A 17,003-nucleotide genomic window follows, 5' to 3' on the forward strand; every position below is an offset into this window, starting at 1 on the left:
GTGGTTGCATGCTTCCCAACCATGTATAAAGGGAGGTAACATATCGAACCGTAGGGGCTATCATTACACTTGGCACTCCTAGTGTACTGTATGTCAATCTTTCAGGAACCTTCTTAACTCGCTGTGAGCTCCTTATTTTGGATACCCGGTCTTCAGTTCCTTCAACTACGTTGGAGGCGTTGGTTCCTTTGTTATCATGCCTTTCAGTCTCTTTTATCTCCTTCTCGGAAGCATCTGGTTCTTCCCAGACCATGTCCAAGTCTGAGCTAAATGGTTCAGACAATTCATCCAGATTCTGTCTTATGCGTCTTTCTGGGAGGTCGTACCATAGATCCTATTCTTCATCTTCCGACTCATCAGGTTCCTCATGATCCACACACTGTGTCATGGGTTTTCTGTCTTCTGGAACAAAGTTTTCCTGCTTTCTCGTTTTTTTTCTTCTTCTTCTCTGCAGGGTTCTCCTACTAGGTGTCGGCTCATTATCCGCTGGCGGATCCAGACGCACTTGCTGTCCCAATGGCAGGATATGATTCCGGTGCAGTATTTTTATGGGTCCATTCCCACCTGCAGGTTTTAGCCGAAACACAGGTAGTTGTGACATTTGACTTTCAACAATGTAAGGTGTAGAAGCCCAGCGGTCTGCTAACTTATGTTTCCCTTGAAGCCCTAGGTTCCGTATGAGAACTCAGTCACCAGGCATGAGTTGGGAAAAATGGATCTTCTGGTCATACCTCTGCTTATTTCCTTTATTCTGTTTGGCAGAAACAGACTCAGCAAGTTCATAAGCAGCTTGCAATTCCTTTCTCATGTCAGATACATACTTGAGGTAAGTTCTCTGTGATGTGCCATCACTGGATACTCCGAAACACAAATCCACCGGCATCCTCGCTTCACGTCCAAACATGAGGTAGTACGGTGAAAAACCAGTAGCGTCATTTCGGGTACAATTATAAGAATGAACAAGATGTCCAATGTGCCGACTCCACTTGTTCTTTCACTTTGAATCCAGCGTTCCAAGCATGTCTAACAAAGTACGGTTAAACCGCTCAGGTTGAGGATCTCCCTGAGGATGGTATGGAGTTGTTCTTGACTTCTCAATCCCGAGCATGGACAACAACTCATGTATAAGTCTACTTTCAAAGTCTCTACCTTGATCACTGTGTATTCGCTTTGGCAGTCCATAGTGGATGAAGTATTTCTCCCACAACACTTTGGCAACGGTGGATGCTTTCTGATCCTTTGTGGGAAAAGCTTGGGCATAGCAAGTATAATGATCTGTAATGACCAAGACATTTGCGGTATTGATGGAATCGGGTTCGATGGACAGAAAATCCATACAGACAAGTTCTAGAGGTCCATCACTTTGCATGTGAAACAGAGGAGCAACTCTTTTAGGTAAAGTCTTTCTCTGGACACAGCGTGCACAGGACTTGCAGAACTCCTCAACCGCAGACTTCATACGCAGCCAATAGAATCTGTCCTTGACCAACCCATAGGTCTTATCTACTCCCAGATGACCTGCGTCATCATGCAAAGACTTCATCACTATTTCCCTGTACTTTTCAGGCAGGACCAACTGTGAATGACATGGTTTAGTGGGTGGGTGAGTGATTCTACACAACACTCCCTCTGTGGCGGAGCCACCAAGAGACACTGAACAATAATCATTCCTTTAACTACTCTGTAGTGCAGTTGAGGACTGCACCTTTAAGCTGTGTGTAGTTTCTTGTATTTCCGCGTGATGACGTCATGACGCCGATCACGTGACCCCCAGTTGGCGCGGAGAACGTGATGACGTCGGGTTCCAGTATTTAGTGGCAGTCTTGGAGAGGCTGTGGGACTGGACAGACCTGCTTACATCTGCTCTTGTAGTTTTATCAGTTAAAGTTATTTGTATATTAAAGCTTGATTATTTCATTTCACTGCGTTGGACTTCATTATTTGGATAGGAACCTCCGTTCCTACATTGGTGACCCCGAGCTTGTTGGACGACTTTCTTCGAGATACTTACAATGAACACGAATGCCGTTGCCCTTAAATTGCCGCAGTTCTGGGAACAGCAACCAGCAGCATGGTTTTTCCAGGCAGAAGCCCAGTTTGCTATCCGGGACATTACAGCGGATTCAACCCGTTATTATTACGTGGTTTCCGCTCTGGACAGCGCCACGGCTTCACGGGTCGTCAGCATCCTGGGGAATCCACCGGCAGAGGGCAAGTATGAAGCTTTAAAAGATCGTTTACTACAGGTGTTTGGTTTAACTAAGTCGGAGCGTGCACGCAGGCTTATCGCTATGCCCGGTCTTGGGGACTCAAAACCATCAGAATTGATGAGCCAAATGCTCACGCTTTTGGATTCGGAGCCCCAATGTTTTTTATTTCGAGAGCTCTTCCTCTGCCAGCTACCCGAGCCAGTTCAGGCAGTCTTGGCCAGTTCTACGATTACGGACTGTGCCGAGCTGGCTGCAGAGGCAGATAAGACTTTTATGGTCACACAGCAGAGTTGCGCAGCCACGAGGCGTCTTTCTCCTATGCGAGCAAAGTCCAGCCCTCTTCCAGCAGGCTGGTGTGTGTACCACACCCGTTTTGGCGCCACGGCTCGACGCTGCCGTCCTCCCTGCAGTTTTGTTGAAAAAAAATCTCCAGCAGGCTCACAAACTTCGATGCAGAAGGGGCTGACAAACACACCCAGTTCACCATGGCAGTCGGTTCAGCAGGAAAACTCCTCTATATTACTGATTCCAGAACAGGGCGACGATTCTTGTGTGATACTGGTTCTCAGTGCAGTATTTTGCCAGTTTCAAAGCTAGATCTACAATCCTGCGGTCACGGCCCTTCCCTCGAGGCAGCCAATGGTGCGGCCATTCGCACGTTCGGTAAACGGACAGTTAATTTAACTCTTGGAGGTCAACGTTTTGTATGGGAATTTATAACGGCTAAAGTATCACAGGCCATCCTGGGGGCTGATTTTTTCTGTGCCTATGGTTTTCTGGTCGACGTCCAACATTGTCGACTCATTAATGCGTCTACTTTCTATGCGGTGCCTTGTCACCGCAGTACTGCTATCTCCTGGTCGGTTGCCTGTGCGGTTCCATCGCAGGAAGGGTTTAGGCGCCTACTTGGCGAGTTCCCGGGGCTCACCAGGCCTACATTCTCGGCAGCAGTCGCGAAGCACGGTGTGGTGCATTATATCACCACAACGGGATCGCCTGTTTACGCTCGGGCACGAAGATTGGAACCCGGAAAGCTTATAGCCGCAAAGGCAGAGTTTCAGATTATGGAGCGCCTTGGGATTGTCCGACGCTCCGATAGTCCTTGGTCTTCCCCACTACACATTTACCTAAACCAGGTGGCGGATGGAGGCCTTGTGGGGATTACAGACGCCTTAACGAAGCCACTATGCCGGATAGGTATCCAATACCGCATATACAAGATTTTTCGGCTCATTTGGCTGGCAACTCAATGTTTTCCAAAGTAGATCTCATTCGTGGATATCACCAAGTTCCTGTGCACCCTCAAGACATCCCCAAAATGGCGGTCATCACACCGTTTGGCCTTTTTGAGTTCATTCGCATGCCGTTTGGATTGAAAAATGCAGCTCAGGCTTTTCAGCGACTTATGGACTCTGTGTTACGGGACCTTCCTTTCATTTTCATTTACTTGGATGATATTCTCATTGCTAGTAAGGATAAGGAAGAGCGCATGGCTCATTTACGTACACTCTTTGCCCGTATCAGCCAACATGGCCTCATCATAAATCTAGCCAAATGCCAGTTTGGGTTAACCAGCATTGACTTTTTGGGGCATAGGATCACCTCAGAAGGCGCCGTCCCACTGGCCACTAAGGTAGAGGCAGTTACGGCATTCCCGCGGCCTCATATACTTAAATCTCTTCAGGAGTTCCTGGGGATGGTAAATTTTTATCATCGTTTTGTCCCCAAAGCAGCCCAATTAATGCAGCCACTGTACGAAGCACTTAAAGGGAAGTCGGGTAAAGATGTTATCATTTGGACACCACAGATGGACCAGGCATTCCTGGACACCAAGGCGGCATTGGCAGATGCAACTATGCTTGCACACCCACTCCCGGGCGCGACCATCGCCCTTACTACCGATGCCTCCGATTACGCCATCGGGGCAGTTCAGGAACAATGGGTTGACGGGACTTGGCAGCCATTGGCCTTTTTTAGCCGCCAACTGCATAAAAATGAGCGAAAATATAGCACTTTTGATTGGGAGTTGCTGGCCTTGTTTTTGGCCATCCGGCATTTTCGTTTTCTCCTAGAAGGGCGTCCGTTTACTGTATTTGTGGACCATAAACCGTTCACTTTTGCAATGGCCAAAACGGCGGAGCCGTGGTCAGCCCAGCAACAGCGCCACCTTACATTTATATCTGAATTTACGACGGATTTACGACATGTGTCTGGCAAAGATAATCTTGTGGCTGATTGCCTTTCGCGTGCCCCAGTCCAGGCAATTCACCTGGGAATCGATTTCGTCGGGTTGGCGAAAGAACAGCTGGCGGATCCTGAAGTTCAGGCGTATCGGACCATGCCTTCCAGCTTGCAGGTAGCCGATGTTATGTTCCAATCAGCAGGAACCACGCCCTTGTGTGACATATCCATGGGAGTACCCGGCCCATTGTGCCAGTCGAATGGCGTAAGAAGATTTTTCAGGTTATACATGGCTTATCACACCCGGGGATGCGAGCTTCACAACGACTTATGTCCCGTAAATTTGTTTGGAAGGGAATGCATTTAGACGTTCGGGACTGGACAAACAATTGCGTGGACTGTCAAAAATCAAAGGTCCACCGTCACGTTAAGGCTCCAGTGGCCATTTTTCCAGTGCCTGAACGCCGGTTTGACTATGTACATGTGGACTTAGTGGGCCCCCTCCCCATTTCGCGGGGTTTTATGCATCTCCTGACAATAGTGGACCGTACTACCAGGTGGCCAGAGGCGATTCCCTTGGTTGCTACTACTGCAGCGGACGTATCCAGGGCGTTCATTTCGTCGTGGGTGGCCCGGTTTGGAGTGCCATCTGATATCTCCTCTGACCGAGGTCCACAATTTACGTCAGAGTTGTGGAATGCAGTTGCACAGGGCTTGGGTACCAAGCTGCACCGTACCACCGCTTACCATCCGCAAGCAAATGGCTTATGTGAGAGGTTTCATCGGTCTCTAAAGGCGTCCCTCCGTGCCAGCTTGCATGGTTCCAACTGGGTGGATAGACTCCCTTGGGTGTTGCTAGGCCTTCGTACAGCCCCCAAAGATGACCTCCAGGCTTCATCGGCTGAGTTAGTCTACGGTCAAGCACTTCGAGTACCAGGGGATTTCCTCCCTCCACATACAGAATCGTGGTCGCCTGCTCAGCAGCTCCTTCAGCATCAGGAGGTGGGAAAGAATTTCCTGCCTATTCCAACCTCGCATCACAACCTACAGAGGCCTCATGTTCCGGCAGAACTTATGAGTTCCGATTATGTTTTTATTCGGCAGGATGCTCATAGAGATACACTCAGACCACCTTATGCTGGACCGTTTCGTGTCATCGCTGCGGGAGAGAAATATTTTACGGTCGAAGTAGGAGGTAAGTCTGATACCATCTCCATCGACCGACTTAAACCAGCCCATCTGGATCGGAGTGAACCAGTGATTGTTGCTCAGCCACCTCATCGTGGACGACCACCGTTGGCTGCTAGACCAATTATGCAGCAGTCTACTATTAAATTGCCTGCTTCAGCTTCATCCTTGTCTACACCTCCTGCTACTGTTTCCTCCACCCCAGATGTACCGCTTCAGACACAACCAAGTATTGGCTCATCTTCCAACGTTCCATCATCTGAAGTTCGTAGTCATTTGGGCAGAATCATTAAACCTCCTGCTCGTTTGACGCTGTCTGTTAAAGAGAATTCTGGGGGGGCGCCTGTGGCGGAGCCACCAAGAGACACTGAACAATAATCATTCCTTTAACTACTCTGTAGTGCAGTTGAGGACTGCACCTTTAAGCTGTGTGTAGTTTCTTGTATTTCCGCGTGATGACGTCATGACGCCGATCACGTGACCCCCAGTTGGCGCGGAGAACGTGATGACGTCATGACGTCGGGTTCCAGTATTTAGTGGCAGTCTTGGAGAGGCTGTGGGACTGGACAGACCTGCTTACATCTGCTCTTGTAGTTTAATTAGTTAAAGTTATTTGTATATTAAAGCTTGATTATTTCGTTTCACTGCGTTGGACTTCATTATTCGGATAGGAACCTCCGTTCCTACACCTCTTTAATTTCCAAGTGGTCCCATTCTCTTAGGAGCAGACGACAGTCAGGATGTTTTGATTTGTCGATCTGTGTAATATCACCCAGACGGAGAGCTGAAAACACCTCATGAATACAGGGATCCTCCTGTTGTGCTTTGGATATTTCAGATGAACACAACATGGGTAAGTTTTGTACATCCAAACTGGAAAGGTTGCAAAATGCCTGGGGCACAGCACGCATTGACGCTCCCAAGTGGTCAATCTCTCGGGCATGAAATGAATTCTTTGGTCCAGATACCACGGACATCTGACACATTACTTTCACATCTGCTGAAGCAACATCTTTCCACTCTGGTTGCTGGTAGTGCGGGCGACGAGACAGAGCATCTGCGTCAATGTTCTGGTTCCCAGGTCTGTACCTGAGACTAAAGTCGTAAGCAGATAGTGCAGCAAGCCAGCGGTGGCCGGTGGCATCAAGTTTTGCCGAAGTCAACACATAGGTTAATGGATTATTGTCTGTCCTCACTTCAAACTTCGCTCCATACAGATAATCCTAGAACTTATCCACCACCCCCCACTTCAACGCCAAGAAATCTATCTTATGAGCTGGGTAGTTACGCTCTGATGGCGTAAGACTGCGACTGATGAACGCTACAGGTCTCAGCCCTGCTCCTTGGTCCTGATACAACACACCACCCAACCCTTCTTGACTGGCATCCACGTGTAGCACATATGGCAGCTGTGGGTTTGCAAATGCCAACACGGGGGCTTGAGTAAGACTTTGCTTTAAGGTGTGGAAGGCCTCTTCGCATTTCTCATCCCATCTAACACCAAAAGGCTCAGAGGGTTTGAAGTAGTCCTTGTTCTCTTTACCTTTAGCCTTTTTCTTCCTCTCGGCTGGTGGGAGGTAACCAGCCAGCAGCTGATTCAGAGGATGGGCCACTTTGGAGTAATCCTGCACAAAGCGCCTGTAATATCCGCAGAACCCAAGAAATGACCGCAAGGCAGTCACTGTGTTCGGTTTGGGCCATGTGGTAACAGATTCGATCTTGGGTGGATCTGTGGCTACTCCATCCTGTGATACAATATGCCCCACATAGGACACGGATGTTTGGCAAAACTGACACTTGTCCAATGATAGCTTGAGACCTTCATCCTCCAGGCGACCAAGCACTTTCAGCAACTGAGCTTCGTGTTCTTCAAGGGTTGCCCCAAACACAATGATATCGTCCAAGTACACCAATACTTCGAGCAAGTTCATGTCCCCAACTGTTTGTTCCATTATTCTTTGAAAAGTTGCTGGAGCGCCTGAAACTCCCTGTGGCATCCTTTCAAATTGGTAGAACCCAACTGGACATATAAAGGCTGTCTTTTCTTTGTCCGATTCACTCATCAGTATTTGGTAGTATCCACTTCTGAGATCCAACACACTGAACCACTTGCTTCCATTAAGACAAGCCAGTGCATCCTCAATTCTTGGAACGGTGTATTGGTCGGGAATAGTACGTCTGCTAAGCGTCCTAAAGTCCACACACATCCAAATCTTTCCGTTCTTTTTCCTCACCACCACTATAGGAGATGCATAAGGACTCCTGGACTCGGTAATGATGTGAGCTTCTTTTAACTGCGACAGGTGCTGTCTCACTGCTTCGATGTCAGCTGGTGCCAGCCGTCGAGACCTCTCCCGAAAGGGTTTATCCTCGGTAATTCTGATAGAATGGCGAGTACTCTTACTACAACCAATATCAAACTCATGAGTAGAGAAAACTCCTCTCCGCTCCATCATCTTCCTGACTAATCGGTCCTTCCATTCTTTAGGAACAAATGAATCTCCAAAGTTGAAGGAGGAGGGTGTCAGATCTCCGGTTAAGTTAACCTTGGACTCTTCCTTCACATGTGACGACAGTACATTTACAGGAAACAGATGCGCAATCGGCATTCCTTTCCTCAATGTGATTCCTTTGCCTGACATATTCCTCACGGTCACTGTAACTCTCCTTGACATCACAGCTGTCGGGGTCTGCAACTCTGGTCTCACCAGAAGCTCATTTGGAAACCGTGACTCTTCTGCAGGATCATCAGGTGACTCTATCAGAATGGCTTCAGTACCTGGCGTTCCAGGGAATTTTGGTATCCCATGGATTCTAGCCACTCCTCCAGGACGCAGGGTGATAGGTTTGGCTCGAACGTACCACACAGTTCCTCTTTTGCTATCATCTATGTCAGAAGAAAGTTCAGGCAGTTTCTCAAAAGCCTTTTTGAAAACAGGGTGAATGTGTCTGGTGCTCAAGAAGTTTTCACCTCCCTGCTCTTTGCAGCTTGTCAGGAGTCGTCTCACTATGGGTGTATTACTGCCAACCAGTATGGAAACCTCACCTTTCACCATGGGGTCAGGGCAAACCAACACAAGTGCATCAATGGTCTCAGTGGTCCCTACATCAGCTTCCAAGAACTCCAACCTCAGCGACAAATAGCCATCATATGGGTAATCAGCAGGACTAAGGCCCCAGATCTGCAGAAGACTGATTGGGGTTAACGGCAAATGCGTCAGGTATCGGTCATAGAAGGATCTGTTCAGTATGGTAACCTGAGAACCCGTGTCGAGGATAGCTTTAGTATAAATGCCTTCAATCTGTATTGATACAGCAGAACTCGGCCCTACTAAACCTTCAGGTATGATGTCTTTCATATCCCCTCGTCTATTATTGCACTTAGCGGAACGTGTCTTAACTACAGGGACAGCAGGCCGTTCCGTTACTGTGCCCCTTTGTAGTTTCCCGACTTCTTGGTAAGTTTTATGAGACGGTCATTTACTTTTTTTAGATTTTCCTCACCTCTACATTCTCGCTTGAAATGCCCATCCTTTCCACAGTTATAACAAAAGACTCCAGGTCTATCTCCTTCATGGGGATATCCTTTAGAGGAATCATTCATTTTGCTGTTAGACTTCGCAGGGTGTTCAACCTTTTGCACCCATGCGTCATCCCTTTCTGTGTTGGGCTTAGACCGAAAATATGCCATCTCGGCTCTCATGACATTTATTTCCTTCTTCAGCTGTTCCATCTCAGGGTTTACATCACCCTTAGGAGTAGGAACTGTAACAGGAGTCACAAGCTTGGACATTACAGCACTCTTTGCTACATTCCGGGCCTGAAGCATATCCTCCTCCTCTCTGACTTCCCTTAGCAGCTCAGTGAAGGTAGGTGGATCTCGCAACTTATGGGTCATGCGTATGCGAAGAGCAGTCACGTCTTCGAGCAATGCACCTCGCACAACCTGTTCAATGCAGAACCGATTCATTTCAGGCAACTCAATCCCTCTTTTCCGTAACATACAATGCAGCAGTTTGTCTATTCTCAGCAGATAACTGGACAGCTTCTCTCCCTCACACTGGAATGTGCTTCTGAATCTGACCATCAAATCTGAAATGGTTTCAGTAGTTCCAAAGGCAGTTTCTAGAGCCTGAATGTAGTCAAAGGAAGTAGCAGAGGTGTTCTGCGCCTTTAAGAATCTTACAATGTCAGCAGCAGGACCCTTAAGGCTTTCTACTATTCTCTGCCTCTTCACATTGTCACTGCACTGCCATTCCTCTAGCAGAGGCAGGGTCTGCTCAGCCCAGGCGTCGTACTCCTCTTCCCCACTGGGAGTTGGTCTCACTCCTGAGAACATACGGAGCTTACGGTATCCCTGAGCCTCGAAGGGCAGATTGGTGCATTTATCCACCAGAGAACTAATGGCACTGACCAACTGAGTGTTCATATCCAGGGCCGAAGGACCTATCAGACCTTTGACATCAGCAACAGTCTTTCCTTCTTGTCTCAAGAATGACAACAACTTGGTCTGAAACCCTTCTTCTTCCCTAGTAGTAATAGGGACAAACTGAACTGGCCAGGGACCAGCCTCTTCAGAAAGCCCAACTGCCTCAGGTAAACCATGACCTCCCAGGTTCTCTGATGTCTGGATCAACACAAATTGCTTCTTGGTAGCTGTATCCAAGCAGCGCTCAACTATCCTAACCTTTCCAAAGGCTTTGACAAAATTCAGAGCCCTTAGCAAGACATCATCAGGGTCATCGTTAGCAACACCATTCAGCACAATGGCATGGGTAGTAGCTATCTGCTTCCGTTTGCACCAAGCTTCAACCTCAATAACATCCATCTTTTATGCTCAAACAGCCCAGTAGAAACCACAAACCACTCTCTTAGCAATGAGCATTCAATACTGTTAGTTTACTGACATAAATAGACCACAATCCCGGACGAGCCCCCAAAATGTAACCCCTTCACGGTTCTCTAGATATATGTGAGATGTGGTCTCTGTTGTAGACAGTATTCTATAGTCCAGTAAGGAGATCACTACTACAATGGCTTAATTCTAATTACCTTACTTTATAGTTTTAACGTCAGACAGTATAAGAAGATTACGGGTCAATGACCTAAATTAGACATTTGCATACATTAGAATGAATCTAGACATGATAAACATACATTCTCCATTTATATGGATTCAAAGGAGAATCTGCCTCTGTGTCCAAATTCGAGTGCACTCTTTCGTTGGCGCGCTTAAGTTGGAGCTCATGGTATGTATAATGTCTGCAAGACTTACGACTCCGAACCCCTTCGTTGAATTCTCTTCATGATCACTGAATCCCACTTTGAGTTCTGGATGCAGAGCTACTAATACGAAGGGCGGCGACCGAGTTTGGAAGCACGGGACGGGATGCGGCAGCCATTTGCATCCTGAGCCCTCTTTTCAGAGCTCCTGCCCTCTTTTCTTCCAGTCGCTCGCGTTTCCCGCTCGAAAAACCCGACTCCACCCCTTCCTCCTGGGGTTTCTGCCTGGAGACTGCGCAGCCTCACTATCTGCAACAGTTGATACTGGTGCAGAATTATGGAAAGTCTGCTCTTAGTCACATTGTGTCCTTAAAAGTTCTTGCCGTACCTTCACATGGGCAACTTTAACCCAGGGATTTATAACAATGATAACAGTGCCTAAGTTAAAGATTGATAACCATACTTAGCGTACATAACATTTCCAGTGGGTATTACACTACTATTCCCATGATTGTGTGGTTGGAATACCCACAATCCATGGGGACTGGATAGGCTTCGGAGGCTAGCTGGAGTTGGCACGGGCTCAATGCATTCTCAAAAGGGTGGAAGGCTGCGAGGTGCTTGTTGCTAATCCAGGAGGGGACCAAACCTTGTTTTAAATCCTCCAGATTACTGCGGCCCTCGCCCAGTAACTACACCCTGTATAACACTCACACCTCATTCTGTGCAGCCTGGTCAGAAGCATTTCTGTCCTCTCTTATGAGAGCATTTACCGTCTTTGCGTGCTTTTCCAACTCGGCTATGATCTTCTTTAAATGGACCGCCATGGCCTGGTCCTCATGCAGCTCCGAGCCCACTACCTTGTTCTCATCCAGTAATATCCTTTTTAACTGTGTTTTTAAACTGTTTATCTGGGTCTGCAGCTCGATGTCATCCAAGCTGTATTAAACGCAGTAAAACATTATTCAATACACCCCTTCTCTGCCTCCCTGTGTTACCCAAAAATTCTCGGTGTGTGGTGTAGAGTTCGGTCTTGTCCACGTGGGCAAAATCGAACTCGTAAAACTTCTTGAACATGTCCTTTAATAGGGCCTGGTATAACTGCTCTGTTTCTTTGGGGCACCACTCCAGTAAATGTACCTCCGTGAGATTTAAAATCACTGAGGCTACCGCATAGTGTATCCCCTGGTACAGCATTTGATCGGTGGGGACTAATACCAACTCATTCCCTGGTCCCTTGGTGGCGGTGGGGCAATCTTCCCTGGATAACCTTGCCGCCTGCGCTGTGGGCAGGGGCTTACGGGGGCGGGTTACCAGCTCAGTGGCATTGACTGGGATCGGAGAGTATGGGACTGCGCACGCCTTCAGGCTGGTATCCCACTTCATCCCCTCCCCGGCATCTTGCCAGTGTCGGTGGAAAAAGATGGATATGCCTGCGGGGCAGACCATTTCTGACCCCCACATACAGATGTAAATCCCTTGATCCAGTTCCCACCACTTATCCCAACACCCGCTTAGTCCTCCATGAGTCCCGGTAATCGTCCGATGGGTGTTGATTCCCAACTGTTCCCAGTCGACTTCAGGGTTCCTCATGTCCTTGCTCAACTTCCTGAGCCACCACCATCTATCCAGTGGAATGTGTCCTTTACACATCAAACATATTCGCATTCCAACGGTGATGCTGACCCTCGTAGTAATGACTCGTACCCGGGGGCACAGGAGGGAGGCTTTCCTGTACGTGAATCCGGTTTAGCTGGAGTACTGAGATGAATTGGACCCCAGCCATCCTGGCCACCTTCCCTCGTGGAAGTAAACGGCGGTCTCCTCCACATCCTGTTCACCGCTCCCATCGATCGCCAGGGGCGCCTTGTCCCCCGAACACCCGTAGATGTGGGAGTCTTGAACGTCACCCCTCCTCTCCACACTCATCCTGATCAGGGCGAATAGGATCACGATCCATTCCATCCCGAAAATCTTTCTGCAAAAGATGTAAAAGCACATGCAGCCAGGTCCCCCAGAGATTCTCTGGCTTGGTGAAGCATGGTCGGGTCCCGCGACCTCGACCCAAAGATACACTCTTGACAGACTACTTACATAAAACTGCCCATCACCTTATTTAACTTAAATCAAAACACCCGAACTTAAGCCAAATAATTACATTTTACTTAAAACTTAACTTAAACTAAAACTATATACATGTGCCACCAGTCTCCGGGTGGCGAGGCTAATCCCTGGTCGGACTGCGGCTCGCCGCTACCCCCGGCGTGACCACACCATCCTTCGCTGTTGGTCCCTCGCAGCCCGTGGCTGCTGACTGAGGACCTCTGTCCTTGGACCTCTCCCTGGCTCGAGGGGCGGCCCTTGGTAACTGGAGGGCCGGTGACCATGGCTTTCTTGGCTGGGGCGTCCGTGGGGACCTTCTAGGGGCTTTGACGGGTGGGGCTGTCTTGGCCGCTGGGCCTTTTACCCGAACCGCTGCTCCTCAGGCTTGACCCCTCCCGAACCTGGGCTGGGGGCAGGTAACTTTTCACAGCCTGCTGCTGCGAGCTGAGAGTCTCCGTCCCCAGGTCCCATGGCTGGGTCCGGGGCGGGGTTTTCGACCTTAGGTTCCTCCCTCTCTACACCTGGCTTAGGGGCGGGATTTTCGCCCTCAGGTCCCTCCCCCTCGTCTGGATCCCAGAAGAGTGGAGGAGTGTCCCAACCGATGGGCGGGATGGTCCCTTCCTTCAAACAAGCCACAGCGCCTGCCTGTGCAGTCTGTGAACTCGCTCCTGCTGCAGGCTGAGGATCTTTATCCTCAGACCCTTTTCCAACTGGCTGCTTTCCCCTTTCAAGCGTAAACAGTTACACTGGTTGATATAACCAGCGGCCTGTTTTAAAAACTATGCTGAAGGCTCGTCCGCTGCCCCGAACGGACCTTCTAGGGGCTTCCCTTGCTCTTTCCTCACCGGGATGGTCTTACAGACGGGATCTTGGGCCCGGACCTGCTTTAGGTTTGGGGCCAAAACTACCCCCTGTGTGCCTCCCTTGTCCCCCCCGACTGCAGCTCCCAGACCTGCCCGATAGGGGTCCCGGGAATCTCCTTCCCCAGCCTTATCTATGGCCCTTTCTCCAGCGCGCACGGTCAGACCGAGGAATTTCACCTCCTGCTGACCGATCTGCGCTTTCTTGGGATTTACTTTGAAACCCTTCTGTCCTAACAGCTCCAGCACTTCGGCCAATAGCGGGCCATGCTCCTCTTTCGAATCAGTGAACAGGAGCAGTTCATCCACATATTGGACCAACTGTCTGAGCTGGCTAAAATCCTTCAAACTGTCAGCCATGCACTGATGGAAAATGCTGGGGCTGTTGTGGAAGCCCTGTGGCAAACAGTTCCACGTGTACTGTTGCCCTTTAAACGTAAAGGCAAACTTGTACTGATCCACCCTCCTTACAGGGATGGACCAAAACCCATTTGAAATATCCAGCACCGTGAAAGTGGTCGCGGATGCTGGCATACTCCCGATGAAGTCAGCAAATGCTGCTACTGTGGGTGCGCAGGCTGGGATGTTGCTATTGAGCACCCGATAGTCCACCGTGGCCCTCCAGGAATTGTCTGGCTTTCTGACCGGCCATAACGGAGAATTCACGTGGGTAGCTATCGGTCTCAGAACTCCCTGCTGCACTAACGAGGACATGGCTGCTTCCATGTCCGGTTCTGCTTCCCTGGGGAAGTTATACTGTTTCTGTGGCCGGGCCATGGGGTCCCCGTCTACGCTGACCTCAAACCCTGTGACCCTCCCGCAGTCGTGTTTGTGAGTGGCAAATGTGGCCAGGTGGGCCTGCACGAATGCCTGGAACTCGGGTGGGGTGTTACTGACCATGAGCCCGAGGTTATAATCCTCTTTGGACTTTATGGTGCAGAGGGTCCCCTTCCCTTCCTTACCAGGGATAACTACGATCTCACTGTTCTTTAGTTTTCCTGCCCCCAAAGGCAGTGATTCCTCAAATCCACTAGGATCCCGTGGCCCACAATAAAGTCGGCTCCCAGAACCCCTCTTCCATCCTCCACCTTCCATTTCATCAGGACACACGTCCACTTGGAACGGAACGATCCTATCCGAATGGCGAGCGGGATGGAAACCGTGCCAGCCTGTTCCCTACCCGTGAACCCCGATAGACTGTATGGGACCCCGCTGGAGAGAGGTGAGGTGATGGGGTTAGCTGAGTAGATCATGGTGCGCGATGCCCCCGTGTCCAACAGATAGGTCCCTGTCACCTTTTCCACCTCCATCTCCAAAAGGGGTCTCCTCCACTCATCATATCAGAGCGAACACAGATAAACAGGCTGCGCTGGCTCTAGTCACGGGTGTGGGTTGGATGGGGCTGATGGGGTGAGAGCACCGGTGGTGGCTGCTACTCTCCCCTGGCCAGTCAGTAAGGACCTCATGGCGTCCAAAAGTGACTCGACCTCTGCGGTAGGGGTCCCTACCCCTGCCTTTTGCATTGGGGCTGTGGGATGCTTTTCCTTGTTACCCTTCCAAGGGGTTTTGCACTCCTTCCGCCAGTGACCATCCTTCCCACACCCGTAACAATTGGTCTTGATCTTGGAGGGGTTACTCCCTTGCTGGTGCCACTCCTTTCTACTCTGCACTCCTGGTTTAACCTCATGCACCTTCCCCTTGGGTGGGTGTGCATCGGTTGCCCTGCCGTTTTTGTAGGCTAGGGTTAGCTGCTTTATTACCGTGAGTTCTGTGGTCTGGGGATCTTTGGGGTCGAACCAGGCTTCTGCCTTGGCCCGGACCTGTGGCAAGCTGTTCGCCACCAGGCAACGGAGCCAATGCCTCAGGGAATCCCCGTTCAGGAACGTCCAACCTGGCATCCCCGGGCAAGCTTTCCGGTACACCGGCCACAGCTGGTCCGCAAAAGCCTGCGGGGTTTCCCCAGAAAGCTGGATCGTCTTCTCCATGTGGGAGAAGGGACTTCCCTCATCAATCCCCATGGCCTCTGGAACCACATCTCTAAGCTCCTCATACCCGCTCTGCCCCCTTTTACACTCGTCAGAGAGGGATTGGAGGAGATTACTCTCCAGGCAGAATAGCAGCATTTTGGCCTTCTCCACGTCATCGCAGTCGTTGATGCTGGCGGCCTGCTCTATTTCCCTGAAGTGGATCGAGGGGTCTCCTTTGGCGGAAAGCTTCGGGATATGGTTGATCATAAGCCTGAGCTTTTGGGTGTTAAAGGGTAACACGGACTGGTTTTGGAGGGGTCCCTCATTGTCGCCATTGGCGGGTGGGCCGAACCTCTGGTGCCATGCTGGGCACATCGGTCCTGGCTCTGGCCTCTCGGGGGGGGGGTTGCTCTGCATCCACCTCCACCTCTGGCTCTGCTTCGGGTTCAACCCCCGGCTCCACCCCACCTTGCTGCCAAACCTCACTGAAACTTGGCGCAGTGAGGTCTCCTCTCTCTCAACTGGGTCGTCCCTAGGCACCACCGGTGATGTTGGAACTGTCCTCCCCTCGTTCCCCAAAAAATCTGCCTGGCCTTCCTTTGGGCTTATGAGGCATACCATACCTTTTGCCCTCCGGAGGGCCCGGCTCAGATTTTCTATCCTCTCTTTACAGGGGCCGTGGTCTGCCTCCTCAAACCCCTGTTCATTTGCTAGCTTGTAAGCGGCTTTTACCTCCTGTACTTTCTCTTCCTGTTCCCTGATCTGCCTTGCCAAGCGGGCGTTTTTCTCCCACAACCTGAACTCATTTCCCTTGGCCTCGGTGACTTGGCACCGTAGGTATTCCAACTGGGCCTTGTGTTCTCCTATTAAATGTACTCTCTCTTGGTTCAAAGCCTGTAAAACTACTATTAACTTTTCCCCTGCGAGAGCCTTATCCTGGATCTCCAGGGCTGACACCCTTAACTCAACTGCCTGTGCTACAACGAGCCCGTCGAAGAGATGGACCTGCTTTTTAAAGCACATCAGCCAAACTGCCTTTTCTAAGGACTTCTTGTGTTCCTTTCCCTCTGTCCACTTAGCTGCTGCATCTATCAGACGCCCAGCCCTTAACAGAGTGGTGATCCACTTCTTAGTGATATTCACCTTGCTAAACACATAATCAGAAATCCTTTCCTCCATCACGGTTCGCTCATCCGAACCATTGTCTACTGTATCGCAACCTTGTTGCTGGTGTCCTGCCGTGGTCGCCATTTCTGTAGCTGGTGGCCTGT

Source organism: Somniosus microcephalus, chromosome 1 (assembly GCF_052327205.1).
Source record: "Somniosus microcephalus isolate GS21.2 chromosome 1, FLI_Smic_1.0, whole genome shotgun sequence".
NCBI classification, from domain to species: domain Eukaryota; kingdom Metazoa; phylum Chordata; class Chondrichthyes; order Squaliformes; family Somniosidae; genus Somniosus; species Somniosus microcephalus.